This window comes from Phaethon aethereus (assembly GCF_964289735.1).
Source record: "Phaethon aethereus genome assembly, chromosome: 2".
Classification (NCBI taxonomy): domain Eukaryota; kingdom Metazoa; phylum Chordata; class Aves; order Phaethontiformes; family Phaethontidae; genus Phaethon; species Phaethon aethereus.
The window spans coordinates 124393478-124409403 of NC_138582.1; the positions used below are offsets into that span (position 1 = coordinate 124393478).

Here is a 15926-nt window from a genome sequence, read left to right on the forward strand (position 1 = left end):
AGATGGGAACCTATTTCCCACTTTTTCTTTATTTTTCCCTTCAGTAGTCCCTGTTGACATCAGGCAGCTTCTTTAAATAGACAGGGACACTGCAATTTAAAAATGTGTGCAGACTAATTTCCCTACTTGTACTCATCTTCATGTGGGAAATTGCAATCATGCACTACAGGCTGCATAAACAGAGGTACATTATGCCTTCTACATGTATTCTTCATTATTTGCTAAAGTAAAATTAAAGAAGTAATTTAATGAAAAACTTGTGTCATACAGCTCATAGATACTATGGATCGAAGTCTAAATGAACTCACTCAGAAACACGCAGTGTCACAGAGCTTTACCAATTCAGCATATTAAGCTAGCAATATGTTAGTTCCAAACCTTATTTAAACATAAAACAGTATCTACAAGGTCCTAACATAAGCTACTCAATTATCCATATCTGTAGTTGTTTATATAAATATATATAGGCATAATCTATGTAGATACTAAGACAGCAATCCTCAAAAATCTAAGACTTCTTTCCACTTTAATGCTATTTTAGGAGACAACAGTATGAAAATTATTAAAAGCCCTTAGAAAACAGTATGAAAGGATGCCTATTTTAAAACTTATTTTACTACCAGCATTTTTCCTTATTTATTCCCAGAGACACACCAATATGTGGGGGTCAATAAATTTCAAAGGAAGATAGATATCAATAGTACTCCTGAATTCTTTAAATGCTTCACAAAGATAGCTTGCAACTATATTTTGTTTTTTCTTTTTTTAATCAATTAATGTCCCAGTTTTATCTTCAGCTGCCTCAATGTCTTATGCAGGTAAAAGAAAGTCATACTGTATGTTTGCTTCTAGAGCAAAAAGCACAGTCAAATGTTATTATGCTTTTTAAGCACACTATCAAAAAAGCATGCAGATTTTGAGGCAACATCTGTTTTTCACCTACAATTTTTAAGCCATGTTGCATGCAGGATCTCCCTGCACACCCTGATTTGGGGTATTTTCCTTCTTCCGTTCGTATATACTAAGAGAAGGAACACAATCTTTCTTGTGACAGCTTCAAATCCCATCTCTACAAGTGCAAATGAATGTGATCACGTAGCTTTCTCCTACCTACTGAAGTATCCCAGTTAGATTTCTTCAACTTTTACATGCTTATGTCATTCCTTCTGAAGTCTGTGGAAAAAGCCTGGGTCCTGGAGTGCAGCAGACAGACAGCTTCAGCTCACACGCCACAGTTAGCTATTCCTTTCCTCTGCCACCCCCTTTCCTCTCAGTAACGCAAATTTAAAGCCTGGAATCCATCTGTGCAACATCCTGGTTTCACCAAACAGTAAATCCAGGAAAAATCCATCCCATCCTCCCACCTGACCACTCTCCTCATATGTCCACACATTGAACTTTCATCACTGAGACATACTAATACCAGAAGAAGGATAAATGTTGCTGTAAAAATAATGCAAAATATTTTCTAGGTGACAGCTCTTTATGCAAATGAAGAAATCTTTTTATCAGTTATCTCCTCTCTACAGGCACAGTTTTTCCTATAAGTACATTATCTTTCTGTTAACACTGAAATATCTCAGGAAGAAAGTTGCAGCTTTACTCGCTGCAGGTTTCTCAGAAAAAAAAAGAGTTTCCTAATTCCAGGTACAATCACACGGCCAGACACCAATTCAAGCAAGCAGATCCTGGGTGACCTACCTGACTTAGGAAGTCAATGTGATCAATGTGAGGTTCAAGATGTTCCAAAGAGTGATTTTGTTTAGAAAGGCAAGCAGCCACAGCTGGGAAGGATGCGGCCATATGGATAGGAACACCCACACATACAGACAGACGTACATACAAGCACATAACCAGCACATTAGGTGTCTACACCCAGTCTTAAATGGAAAAATTGATTGACATTAAAAGTCAATTTCATTTACTGTTAGAATTGGTGTCTGCCTGTCTGCAAGCTAGTGGAATGGGTGTTTACTTGCTGACTTGATTTTAAAGAATGAAGAGATATAATTTTCCATTTCAGTATTTGGTGCACCTTTTACAAGCCTATTGTCTATTTTTCTCTTCTGAGTAAAGCTTAATAATTAGCATGTTTTCATTCTGTCAGACTTAAACATTCATTATCATTCATATTTGTATCTTCCTGCTGGCTTAAACAGCACAAATTGCAATGAGTACAGAGTAACAAAATTTTAAAAATGAACCCTGGTATCCTAGCAGCCTCAAACAGTTCTCAACCTATGATGAAATTAAAAATCAAATTATAGTTACTCTCTTCAGTCAAGAGGATCCCCCAAAACCAAAGCATCCATCAGAGAGCCCAGATAATTATGATGTCTCCATATCTGAAGTAACCATACCCACGTAGTCCCTCCTGAAGTCAAATGTGCTGAATGTATTACGTGCATATTTATATTTCCTCAGGATCAGGACCTGAGCTCTCAGCACCCTTGAAAAATCTGCTCCATCTACCCACCTTCCCCTAGGTCAGTATGACCAGCCTGCACTTCCCACAATGCCTCCCCTCCTCCAGGAAGAGATAAAGCAGGTAGACAAGCAGAGCGGTCCTTGCTGCCTGACAGGTATCAGAACTAAAAATTCTGTAAGATTCAGACAACAATATTCTGAAACTGCTCTGCTGCTTGCCCCAACCCCCAAGACTTTGCTTTCAGGAAACCTTCAGTGAAAAGTCCATTTTTTTCCCCAGAAAGCTATTCTTTATCACAGAATAAAATAAAACAAATAGCTGAAAATGCAATTAGTTGAAAATAAGATCTAACCAGAATGCTTACCACATCTACCTAAGACCACAGCTAGCTATTCTGAGAGCCTGACAAGCTTTCACTTCTTCACTTTGCACGCTCTGTAAATAGTTATATACTAACCACACCCTAATTTAATTGCTATACTCAGCTGAAGTTAATTAAAGTTTGCCTTTAAGTGTATGAATCCAGTGAGACTATCCCATGTTGTCATTAAATATGAACATTACTGTACATAGGACCATGGCTTTAGACTTTTTTCCTGGTTTAGTCTCCTCAAGAAAGAAGTCAGGCTGGATATTACATTTCACCTTTCATCCCAGATGGGGGAAGAGTTTGAAAATGAAACTCTGTAAAAGGAGCTGTGAACCTGAAGAGTCTCTTAACCTTGTAATTGAGTTCTTACCTAGCAATGACTCATTCTGACCCAGAACAAGTTCACCTTCAAACTCCTAACCATCTTGTTTTTGGCCTCAATAAAAGAAGGGCAGAAGAGGACCTCATATGATAATTTGAGATTGTAATCAATAATGTGTTTATATATATTTATATGTATTTCACAGTAGGGTGGGTTTGCCTTCTACTAAGAAATCTGTTAAAAGGGAGTAAAGGAGATCAAAAGAGCTCCTTGGCATGAGAAGTACTCTTCCCAAATCAGAAAGACCTTATGGAGCAGGAGATGCATTCATTATTGTTGTTCTTCTCTTTCCTATCAATCCTGGCTTTAGACCTACTTTGCATAAGACATGTAGTATCATGTCAGTACCCAAGAAGTATCATGGCAGTACCAAAGATAAAGTTTGTTTGCAAAGAATACAAAGGTGACCAATAAAAAGCATTAAAGCAGGAAACCAAAACCATTTGACAGATCTTGTAAAATGGGCCAGATAAACCTGGAGGATGATGCAAGTAATTTTTCATATCCTTGCCAGATCCTTTGACTGGAAAGTAGAAAAATGTGAACAGCATAAAGGCTAAGAATACCAACTTTACCCACATGTGCTTCACTGACTCATTTAGTAAAGGATATTAAGTGAACTAAACACAAACATTTCATTCATGAAAGCAGCTTCTCAAAGGCAAAAGTGCTTAAGAAAACTAGCGGATGTGACTCTCCTGCTCCCAGGAATACTGAGTGGGAAAGCACCCTATACACAGGATTAAGTACGCAAACCCAGTCTCATCTGGAACAAATTATTTTTATAAGAAGTCTTGTGTTAGAGTAGAAATAATGTAAGTAACCTCATGTTGCACTACCACAAAGTGGGGAATTCAAAATTGAGGGCAACAGTTTACATGCAATGTTACAGAAGTTTTTGAACCACCAGGACATTATCAACTAACATATGCTAGATGTACCTTTGAAATAGGACTCTAACAATCTGAGCTTACTGGTGGTGGCAAGACGCAGGTTCTTGTTTTATAAAAGCTTTATGTAAGAAAATAAAGGTAACATGCAATAGTCAATAGATATAAAACTTCCACTAACATCACTTGGCTAAAAGAACCTACTTGTCCTCTCATTTCTAATGCTGAAAATGCAGTTTTACCAGAATCTACCACTTCTGATAGCATGAAAACACGAAGCTAGAAGGAATCAAGACTTTTGCTTGCGACTGTCTTCACAAGATCTGCCCTGAAAACAACTGTGAAACTGTAGTTTTGTAGCTACAAATTTGAGATATATCTCCTCTCTCTTGCCAGTTCTAGGCTTATAATGTCTTGTAACTAGTCTTTTAAAGTAAGTAAGTAAAATTTAAACCAAGCTTTCACTAAGATGCAAAAAAAATATCCTGTAATAAGAAATAAAGCAAGCAAGATGCTGTTCATTTTAATGTCTTCTCTGAAACCTTCCAGTGTTTTCCTCATTACCATAGCTCTTCAAAAACTGAAAAAGGAACAGTACCTTTTCTCATCCTATCTTTCCTTACTACAAACTACCAAAACTACCATATCACACATAACTAGTTCAAAGCTCATCATGCCTTGTCAAATGAAACATCTTTGTTATATCAACAAAGCAGGGATTTTAGCCCAAGGACATTACATATAGATTTCTGCAGCATCCTAATATTATTATTAGGTGCATATTTTACTTCGAATAATTTGGAATAAATTTTGTTTATCCAAAGGCTCTTTGCTTATTCACTGAAACAAACTGAATTTGTTTGACTGAATGATACTATATTTGGAATCGAATGCATGAAAGAATTATGTAAATGACTATATGCAGGCAAATCAGAACTGAACAGCTTTATGACCATCATCTTGACAACTACAGCTGTTGCAAAAGCAATGGAAATTAAACAGCGTGTTTTATATATTGCCACGTAGTAAGAACAAACCAAAATAAATGCTAGAAGTGTGGAAAGCTGACACTTTCTCAGGTGTCTAGAGTACTTATGCAGGTAACTGAGAAAATGCTTTTTGTGACACTCACCATGCACTAGATATAATGTAAGTTAATGCATATGCAAACATTCATTAATAGTCCTCAGAAACAGTATCACCCTATTAGAACTCTTAGTAGGAAAAACAGTTTTGCAAGGAGCTAAGGAACGTTACAATGTGGCTTCACACTGAACCAAAATAAGAGCCAAAAATTCCAATTTCTCCCAGAGGGGAAATTAATTTGAAAATAATTTGGCATCCCTCAAAGTACTGCGTTTTCTCAAAAAGTAGTGTCAAATTATTCTTTTTTAATACTGTAATATCAAGCTTTTAAACACTGAAATGAGCTATATCACACTTGCAAAATGAGAGTGCTTTTTGCTTCATTTTACAGAAGGACGCCAAGGAACCAAGTTGTTAAGAACAAAAATATCTGCTAATACAGTGTACTCAACTTCAGATGTGGCATTTCAGAGTACCTAGCACTCAAAGCACAGGTCTTACTGATCTCACTTTAAAAAAGCTAGACTCCAGCATAAATAAATAAATCAGTCATGCAGAGAGAGAAAAACAAAACCCCAAAACTCCTAGAACACACAATTAGAGACTACCTGTAAAAAGTCTGTCATATATGATTAGTCAGTATTACGCAGGACTACCTTGGCAGATGCAGGAATATCATTTGAGTCTCCAGAGTAGTACTGAAGGTGCTGAGTTCCTTCAAAGCCCTGCCCCTCTTGTCACAATAAATCCAGCAAGAATTGTGCACATAACCTCCTTCAGTAATTTTTTTTTTTTTTTAATCCACAAAGCCAGTTCTTCATGCACACCAAAAAACCTAGGTAGGAAAAATACTTTGAGAAAACATACAGTTAAACACTGGTTCAACAGGGAGTCAGTCATGGAATTTGGCCTCTACAGCATCACCTGTAAAAAGAATCCTCTGTTTCCTTAGGCCCACACAAAAGAAAACAACAAATACAGCATCACTGTTTTTTCCCTGAGCACTACTAAGATTTCCTGGCCAATGTTTCAGTTCAAGACTACCATATGCCATTATTTATCTACTGATTGGCATTCTTACATGAGCAATTATGTTCCTGCATTCTAATTTTGCTTTGGAAGGTTGTAGGTTCAGTTCAGTTAGTTGCAAAAGGGCTTCTAAATAAATGCCTTCACTTTGGTGTCAAGAAAGCTAAAAAAAGTGGAATCTTACACACTGTATTGCTCAACATAGTGACATACAGATAATTTAACTGCAGTTCAGTCCCTTTTTAAAGCATGCTAATTACTTCCAAACACTGAGAGCAGAACTCCTGTGACCCTCTGAAAGCTGAGCATGGAAGTGGGGCCATGCTACAATTGTAACCTGACAACTTAAAAGCATAGATATAACTACTGGCTTGACCAGAATATATAGAGATAAAGGCAGTGAACTGGAGAAGAATTTTCCGGTCATTTCAATGCTACCTTTTAATAGAACAGACAGAAAAAGTGGCCCAAATTTCCACCTGCTTGCTCAGGATATTTGTAGAAACTTGTCAGAGATTTGTGAAGCAAACGGAAGCTTCTGGCAAAGGCTAGAACCAATATAAGGAAAAAGGGGACAGGACTACATGGTCTAGAGTAGAAAAAGGAAGTAAGATGAGAGAAGGAGACACAGCCTGAAGGATTATCAACTGAGAATTAGCTATCATATCTCCAATACAAACAGTTCATTTATCACAGATTCCCACAACTCAAAGGAAGAGATCACTAACCATCTGAAAAATGCTTGCGAATCCTGAGAGCACTCGCCTAGCTCAGCACTTCAGCTTGGGGTATAAAAGACAGGCACTAATCACAGAAAACTCACAGATAAAGAGGGTGAGATCACAGTTATGACAACCGTGTTTTTAAAATGGGAGAGTAAGACAAAATTTCTACATTCACTCAAAGAGCTCTTCCCCTACCTCCTCCACTCTCTGAACTACCCAGGATGTGGCCTTCCACAAAGCAAGGATCCTGTTGACCACTCTGATGACTGGTAAGACACTTTGCAGTCACCCAGGTGTTGTCAGTTACCTCTGAGTACAAATCAATGCACACAGCACTTCCCAGAAAAGTGGAACTGGGGGGGGGTGTGGGGGGGGGTGTGGGGGGGGGTGTGGGTGTGTGTCATCGTCTGTGAGAAAACAGAAGTTTTTTCAAGCACATAATCTCGCCAATAGGATCTTTCTGGAACATAAAATACTCCGCAACACAAACTTTCAAAGCTTTATTTATGTGGAACTTTTTATGTATCGCTATAGGCCTGAGGGAGACCAGGTCTTGTAAAAGAATACCATTACAACAGCTTGATAACAAGGTTAATTATATGCTGCGCTCCTTCAGAAAGCAATGGTCCTACTATATGATACCCTACCATATTTTCTACTTCCTGAACAAATACATATCTTAAGCTGTTTGTGTCAAGGGTTCTGGAATTTAACAATAAGCCTGCTTTCAATCACTAAGCAATGTTTTAAGGGATGGAATTTTTCTACAGTGGAATATAAAGCTATTTAAACTCCATTAATAAGCTTAACTAATAAATTTTTAAGGCTGCCTCGCAGAGAACTTTGTGATTTTGGAATCATGCCAAGGATCAGAACACACTGTCTGCATATAGCATTTATTTCATGAAGGAGAAAGGCTAGAAGAATCACAGAACAGTTTGGGTTGGAAGGTACCTTAAAGATCATCTAGTCCAACCCCCTCCTGCCGTGGGCAGAGACACCTTCCACTAGAACAGGTTGCTCAAAGCCCCATCGAACCTGGCCTTGAACACTTCCAGGGATGGGTCATCCACAGCTTCTTTGGGCAACCTGTTCCACTGTCTCACCACCCTCATAGTGAAGAATTTCTTCCTAAAAGCTAATCTAAATCTACCCTCTTTTAATTTAAAACTATTACCCCTCATCCTATCACTACACTCCCTGATAAAGAATCCCTCCCCATCATTCCTGTAGACCCCCTTTAAGTACTGGAAGGCTGCAATAAAGTCTCCCCAGAGCCTTCTCTTCTCCAGGCTGAACAATCCCAACTCTCTCAGCCTGTCCTCATATGGGAGGTGCTCCACCCCCCTGATCATCTTTGTGACCCTGCTCTGGACCTGCTCAAGCAGGACCATGTCTTTCTTATGCTGGGGGCCCGAGATCTGAACACAGTATTCCATGTAGGGTCTTACAAGAGTGGAGTAGAGGGAGAGAATCACCTCCCTTGACCTGCTGGTCGCCCTTCTCTTGATGCAATCCAGGATGCCAAATGGCTTTCTGGGCTGCAAGCGCGCATTGCTGGCTCATATTCAGTTTTTCATCCACCAATACTCCCAAGTCCTTCTCAGCAAAGCTGCTCTCAGTCCATTCATCACCCAGCCTGTATCCATGTTTGAGACTGCCCCAACCCAGGTGCAGGACCTTACACTTGGCCTTTTGCGACTTTATGAGGCTCACTCAGGCCCACCTCTCTAGCTTGTCAAAGTCGCTCTGGACGGCATTGCTTTCCACTAGAGTATCAACCACATCACTCAGCTTGGTATCATCCAAAAACTTGCTGAGACTGCACTCAATCCCACTGTCCATGTCCCCAACAAAGATGTTAAATAATACCGGTCCCAATATGGACCCCTGAGGGACACCACTTGTCACTGGTCTCCATCCAGACATTGAGCTGTTGACTGCAACTCTTTGAGTGTGACCATCTAGCCAATTCCTTATCCATCAAGTGATCCACCTGTCAAATCCATGTCTCTCCATTTTAGAGACAAAGATGTTGTGTAAGACATCAAATGCTTTGCACAAGTCCAGGTAGTCCAGTTGCTCTTCCCATATCCACCAGTGCTGTAACCCCATTGTAGAAGGCCACTAAATTTGTCAGGTACAATTTGCCCTTATTGAAGCTATGTTGGCTGTCACCAGTCACCTCTCTGTTTTCCATGTGCCTTAGCATAGTTACCAGGAGGATCTGCTCCATGATCTTACAGGCACAGAGGTGAGATTGACCAGCCTGTAGTTCCCTGGGTCTTCCTTTTTCCCCTTTTTAAAAATGTGAGTTATGTTTCTCCTTTTCCACTGAAGTCACTGGGAACTTCACCAGCCTGCCATGACTTTTCAAATGTGATAGATAGTGGTTTAGCAACTTCCTCTGCCAGTTCCCCTCAGGACCCTTGGATGTATCTCATCAGGTCCCATGGACTTGTGCATGTTCAGGTTCCTTAGCTGGTCTCGAACCCGATCTTCTCCTAAGGTAGGCAGTACTTCATTCTCTCAGTCCCTGTCTTTGGATTATGTGAATTGGACGGCATGGCTAGAGCACTTGCCCGTGAAGACCAAGGCAAAAAAGTTGTTGAGTACCTCAGCCTTCTCTATGTCAGCTGTAGCCAGGTCTCCCATTTCTCTCATAAGTAGGGGTATAGTGTCTTTCTCTTCCTTCATTGTCCTATGTACCCAAAGAATCCCTTCTTGTTATTTTTCACATCCCTAACCCGGTTCAGCTCCAGCTGTGCCTTGGCTTTCCTGACCCCCTCCCTGCACCCTGGCTGTTTCTCTTCAGTTTTTCCTTTTATTTTCAACTTGCTTTAACCTACAGCTGTGTCATCTTTTTTTTCAGGAAACATCTTCTATGTATCATACAGTCTCAAAACCCACACACTTTTTGTCTTTTCTGTTTTATAGCAATCAGCTGTTTCAGGAAAGACAGGCAGTAATTTTGCCTTTTTTCCATTTTATTACCTATCTAACATATCCCTTGGGATGTAAATCAGGAAAGCACCACTGACTTCAATACCACAGTTTACAGTAGATAAGGATCTGGTGTACAGATGGGGCTTTCATTCCAACCTCTCCAGTAATGTCTTTCCTTAGAAGAAAAAAGAAAAGCTATTGCACTTTAGACTGCCTGGAAGTGGCAATGACCAACTATTGTAAGAGTGAGTCTACTGGCCACACTACTGCAAGGTACTACAGAGATCTTTTGGCTTATTTCCAGTGAGACAGATTTAGTAGAAAAGTCCATTCCTCCCTTCTGAACACAGTAACTGAAAAAGGTGCAAAAAACAGGGCAAGATGCAGCCATAATGCGGATGAGCTAGTAATGCCACTGTAAGTAAGGCTAATGCTGGAACAGAGATCACATAGTTAATATTTATGGTGCATCTATCCCTGCTCCCATCACAAGGAGCTCAAAACAGTGTAGACTACAGCACACCAAGTAGTGGGGCAATTGCACTGGTTTTTTTTTAGAGAAGATGTAGTTTTAATTTTTAAAAATGCATTCCTTCCAGTTTGCTGGCAGAAGCATGAAAGTTTCTCTGAGATGACAAGTCTCTTTGCATCTCACAGTAGATACAAAGTCTTCTACTTTTGGATTATGGAGATGTAAAAGAAGGAAAGTTATTATGATGAGCCAATAACCCAAACTATGGTGTTTACTGCTTCTAAGATATTTTCCTAATTGAGAAAAGAATCCTGTCATGACATTGATTCCAGGCCCCGAATTTGAAGTTGTCTTTCTGCATAATTCTTCTTTTATTTGCTACATACTCAATCCATCAAAGCTAGTGCTGTCATCACTGTCAGCTTAAATTTGGAAATTTACGTGCCATGGGCAAAGCTACCACTAAACCTCAGAATCCTGAGGGCTGGGCATGAGAAAAACTAGCTAATCCACTTGAAAAATTTAAGAATGCAATAAGAAAGGACTAAACAACAGCAAATATACACTATCTCCAACTGAAACATCCTTCTCATGGTTGCAGATTCACACAGGTGCACTGCTGCAAGTCTAGTATCTTCATACTTGACTGACACCATCCTGTTTTTTCATGAGATTATGCAGATCTCAGATGAAAACAGCCTTCAAGGTACACACAAAAATATTTGTAGTACATATACTCGAGGAAGTACATTTAAGCAATTTTTTGTGTTCTCTTTCTGTGTAGTTTTTTTTGCAATAAAAAATAGGTCACAGCAAATGAGGTGAATCTCCCTCAGGATTCTGCTAAGAAGTTTAATATTTGACTTAAGAGACACTGTAGTTGTCCAACGCTGTTCAGGATCTGCATCAGAATCTTTAATCCTTAAATGCATACTATTTTTTATTTTTTCAATCAATGGACAGGATGAAAACACATCAACCCAGCATCTGGAAATGATAAATCATGCAAATTTTAAGTTGGATAGAAATTATCTCAGTTTAGCTGACAATAAGCACAGATGTGAACAGATGAAACAAAGTAAAAATTTTGTGATTTACCAACTTCTATATCTGCCTTAGCGGGCAGCTTTTGCCCATGTACGTGTACCACATATAGTGCAAATGCATGTGAAGACAGGGCCTGTCAGTCTGCCACAACTGCTTTGTTTTAGACAGGTCAACCTTAACATGAGTTTAAAAATATCACCAAGAGCATAAGTTTATTAGTCAGATTTGCATCATTAAGCTCACATAATAAACTCCATGTGGTATAGCTTCTACTATAGTTTCATCTCATTCCCTAAACCCTATTTATGGAATAAATAACATCAAAAATAAATTAAAGGATAATAGAAAAACTATCTTCCTTTTTTCCTGTAAATTACAAGACACAGGTATGTCAGAGGTGGAGAGGCAGACCTGTAACCCATTCACTAAATGCCAGTTTCCTACAAAACAATAAAAGCACTGATACAGATTTGAACTGACCCAACACTACAGTGAGCTACAAAGTTTTAGAAAACAAATCTGACACCAGATACGGAAAAAAAAAAAAAAAAAAGGTATGCTGTAAGGCAAGCTTCTCACTTGAAAGGGTGATGATGTTTAGTTTCATCGGCTTGATGCATCGGCATTTACACTCCATTGTCCTAAAAGACAAATGAAGGCTCATCTGCTATCCTTTTCATTCCAAAGGCATGTCACATCTATCACTGGCTGTAGCAGGCTAAATTATCATTGCAGCACAGCTTCCATTTTATTGTGCCTTTTATTGAACAACTGATTTCAGGTATGAAACACTGTAATGTTTTGCTAATCTCTCCTGTATCTCGCGGGTATGGAGCCCACTGGTCAGCATATGGGACTAACTCTGTGGAATGTTTGCCCTTCCCGATGGATCATTCAAACCATATCTATCTGCAGAATACCTGAAAAGGTTTCTGGACCACAGTGGTCCTAAGGCACATTCATGGGATGATGGTACACAGGTGATGCCATAATCCTGTACAGATAAGAAATCCTCACTCCGTAGGAAAATCATATTTGATACATCAGCAAGGGAAGGTGAAAAGTCTTCATAAAAACACATTTTTAAAAATTATTTTTTAACTTCTTGCAAATATCACTGGCTCAGTCTTCAACCCTGCAGTGACATCTCATGGCTCCACAGTAGTTCCAGCAGCAAATGCATGTTGTCAAAGAACGGCAACAAAACTGGGGAACACAAATAACTACATGTAGAAAACCGGGTAGCTGCCATTGATATGAGATGATCTAACCGCATTAGTTGGTAACGCCGGACTCATTTATCTTCCCAAATAACGCTAATACAAAATACTGCCTGTTACAAGGCACTTAACATCTGTTTGCAGAGAGGCTTACATCACATGTCAGGAACGCTAGTTTTAAATAAAAGGAAAGAATAGATGGGCAGAATGAAATAATAAGACACTAGGCAGGACTTAGTGAAGGAACAGGGCCAGAGGAGCAACATTAGCTCCCGGAAAAACTGATTCCCACACTTTCTAACACAGATAAGCTGCCACGCCAATGATTTCTTCTACTTGAAACAGGTAGGCATGAAAAGACAGTCTCTTAGTTTCAGAGGATTGAAGCCATCACATGAATATCATTACAGGGAGCTTTATATTCTGCATTGCAGAAGCCAGCAAGAGGTGAATTAATACTCTGTATTAACACAAAGTTAACATGTTCTTACAAAACAACTTATTAAAATGCTTAGTCAAAACTGAGTCCTAGGACTACACCCATTCCAGTCTAACAAATCACTGTATCTATATACCCTTTCATAATTAAATGCAAGGTCAGTCTTTATTCCTTAATTAACTTTAAGCACAATATTGTTTTCTGGGTCAAAAGAAAACTACTATATAATTGATTTTCTTACAATGGACAGCAAGGCTTTTAACTAGGTCTCTTGTGACCCTGGTTTCTTTTTGCATACATGCTGGAAACATTAAGGTACTGTAACCAAGGTGGTAGAGAATTAAAATAAAATAGGGTTAGAAAATAGGTTTGTGAATTTGTAGAAAGTTGTAACTATAAGAACATTATGCACCAGCAATGCTGCTCGAGAACCCACCTAACCCTTCCCATCTTGATTTAATTATCAAGGAGTTAAGTGTAACATTGTGATCATGATATTATGTAACAAGTAGTCAGAAAGAAGGAACACCTTGGTCAGTTCTACGGTCCGGTGGGTAGGTAATTATTCATTCTATAGTCTTGTCTTAAAACAAAGGACTGTGGGGTGAATGATTGCATATTGGACCAATAGCCCGTGAAGATCTATTTAGTGTTGCCAAGCTTAAGTGAACTTTGTAGGAAAGGTAATTCCGGCAGGGGGAGATCGCGACCACCGACTCAGAGACCACCCACTCAAGAAACCCTCCAACTCAAAAGATTAAGGAAGTAAAATCCCAAGAAATTATAGTGAGCATGCGTGGTCATTTACGTGGTAGGCGAGGAATACTTAACCAATCATTGTATGGACACTTGATGAATATGTATTAATCTTGCCTATAAATGTTTGATTTTTGAACTGATCGAGCGAACACGATTTAGGAGGAGCTATCCCCCATGTTCCCGGCGCCGTGAATAAAGAATGCCTGCCTTTTAACACTACATTGGTGTTACGAGGTTTATTCCCGAGTTCAGTGACAGTACTTCATAGATAGAAGCAAACTGGGGGGGGGGGGGGGCATGAGGGGCAAGCAACAGGCAGGCTTACTTTGTTGTTGAGTTTAGGTTTTAAGCCCAATACAATTTTTGTGTAATTATTTGTGAAGGGATCAAACTCAGGCTTATGATGAAAACTCAGCTGCCCTTAACTCAACCATGCCACCCCTGCAGCATTACATTTTCACTCAAGAAAATGTAAACCTTCATCATGTCTTTAGGGTCTTGATCTGAATGCATGTGCACCGTCTAGAAGAACATACATTGAGCTAATAAGCTATATTTCCATTTTATTAGTTTTGTGTCCTACAGATATTGAAAAGTCTGAGTATCTCAAAACAGGAAATGTAAGAAGCAAAACCTCTACAGATTTAACAGTGAAAAAAGATATTCTAAAATTTCAGGCTATACTTTCTGCATGATCTCTAACCTCTTGTCTTTTGACATAGGTAACTACTGAAGTCAGACCTTGCTGTGGCAATTTTGGTATTTAGTGACAATAATAGGGATTTCAACCAAAGGACACAAAGAAAATCCTCAAAGCCACCCCCATCTTTTACAGAAATATGTTTTCCTTCTCTGGCAATCACTAGTTTTCATACAAAAGATAGGAAATCAGAACATCTGGCAAAATGACCTTTGCAATGGTCCTAAGAAGAGAGGGTCTATGAGCTCTCATATAAAGTGGAATACTTCTCACTTGATTGGTACATAAAGATCAGATGAGATCAAGTTAATAAAGCATTCACAACTGCACACCCTTACTTTTTTTCTTACTTCCTTTTTTTTTATGTCCCTTTAGTGTTTCATAACTCATACCATCTTCACCTAAACACTGATTTTGCTTGGTTTTCTTTTTTATGTCCCTTTAGTGTTTCATAACTCATACCATCTTCACCTAAACACTGATTTTGCTTGTTTTTTACTTCTGTTCTTGTGACATAATTGTTTGGTTTTGAAGATTTTGATCTATTGAAGAGCTTGCTTATTGCAGGGTGTCATATGAGAGAGAAAGCAGCGGCAATGTTTGCATAGTTGCCTCTAATTACAGGAGAACTTGACTGGACAACTTATAACAGTGATTTCAGAGACCAGCAATAACTCAGAAGATTCATCCAAGCACCGAGCAGGGTAAAAGGGCTAAATGAAAGGTATGGAAAGACTTCGGAGTGCAAAATGACTGTTCAGTCTAGTGGAAAAAAAAAGGCAACTGAGTAAAGACAGGACAGATGTTTATAAAGCCTCAAGCAACTTGGAGACAATGTCTCTTCAACAAAAGGACATGATATCAACCGAAGCTAGATGCTGGCAGATTCACAACAAGAAAAATGGAGGCTCATGTATTGGGTGCTTAAGTAGTGGAATGCTTTGCAGCAGGATGTTGTGAGTGCTAAGGCTTCAGATAAGCACAAAGGAAGAGTAGATAAACTGCAAGTAAAGTGTATCAGAGGCCATTAAATACAAAGATGCCACCTTTTAACTCTAAGAGTCCCTGATCTTTGAGTATTACTACATTTCTGCTGTGTTGTTGTACTCTTCTTTATATGGCTACATTTGTTTGTCAGAGACAGGATAGCAGCTTAGAGGGACATTTGGTCAAATCAACTGTTGCCATTCACACTTGCATGGCTAGTTATCCAAATGCTAAAATTGCCATAAAAAGATAAGCAAGCCATCCAACCTTATGGATCAAGTACAGCCCTGTTGTAGCATTTTATTTATTGCCTCTGAAAAGCAAAAGATTATGCCTTTTAAAGAACAATACTATTTTTTATCAAATGGCACTCATACTTGCCTAAGGACAAGAGCTCTTCCAGCAGCACATCTCTCACACCCATTTCCAGGAAGGAGGGAAAAATA

At 39.0% G+C, this 15926-nt stretch overlaps 1 pseudogene across 1 annotated transcript in view; it reads right to left on the reverse strand.

Moving 5' to 3' along the window:
• LOC309402619 (collagen alpha-4(VI) chain-like) overlaps window positions 1-8755 on the reverse strand; it is a 60118-nt pseudogene extending 51363 nt beyond the window's left edge. Inside the window, exon 1 of the transcript in view lies at window positions 8637-8755. The product of the transcript in view is annotated as a collagen alpha-4(VI) chain-like (transcript). The remainder of the gene's footprint in view (window positions 1-8636) is intronic.
• Between the last annotated feature and the right edge of the window lie 7171 nt (window positions 8756-15926).